Source organism: Acyrthosiphon pisum, chromosome A2, assembly GCF_005508785.2.
Source record: "Acyrthosiphon pisum isolate AL4f chromosome A2, pea_aphid_22Mar2018_4r6ur, whole genome shotgun sequence".
NCBI lineage: Eukaryota > Metazoa > Arthropoda > Insecta > Hemiptera > Aphididae > Acyrthosiphon > Acyrthosiphon pisum.
The window spans coordinates 76,178,996-76,179,735 of NC_042495.1; positions in this window are offsets into that span (position 1 = coordinate 76,178,996).

The following is a 740-nucleotide window of genomic DNA, read 5'->3' on the forward strand; positions in this document are numbered from 1 at the left end:
ACAAATGGTAATAAAAATAACAACTTTATATAGATTATAATTATTATTTTTATTTATATACGTTATTATGTATATTAATTATATACTTTGAGTTATATTTTGCGATTCTCATATAGCTACTGACCTTCCCCTAATCCGGCTAAACATCTGTGTCGAATTTCAAGTAATTCGGACGAGTAGTTTTCAAGATTTTGAGTTCGGAAAAAAGAGACATTCATTTTTATTTCGCCCGTGATTGGTTGTTAATTTGGCTTTTGGACGATGATATGTGTAATTTTTTATTCAAATTTTATCGTTTAATGTGATCGGCAAGTAAATATAAAAAAACGATTAATGAAAACGTACCTATTGAAATGTTTCTAGCGGTATTAATGATAATTATATTTTTATAGCTGAACCCGTGCACTTCGTTGCCCGTAAAAAATCACAACTCTTAAAAAAAATATGATTGTTCAACTCCTTTTGGGTGTAACTTGCTACAGTGAGCATAGGCTTCAGCAGGGGGGTGCCAAGGGGGCCATTGCACCCCATGGGAATTTTTAACTGCATGTACGTTTATATATTATTAGCGATTACAGTTCCCGGTAAAACTTGCATTCACCTTCACCATAAATAAATCTCAAGGTCAATCATTGAAATGTACGGGACTTCTACTTGATCCTATGTGCTTAAAACAAAGAACATCGTATATCCTCAAGCATTAAAATGATACAGATTATTATATAATTTTTACAAATAAA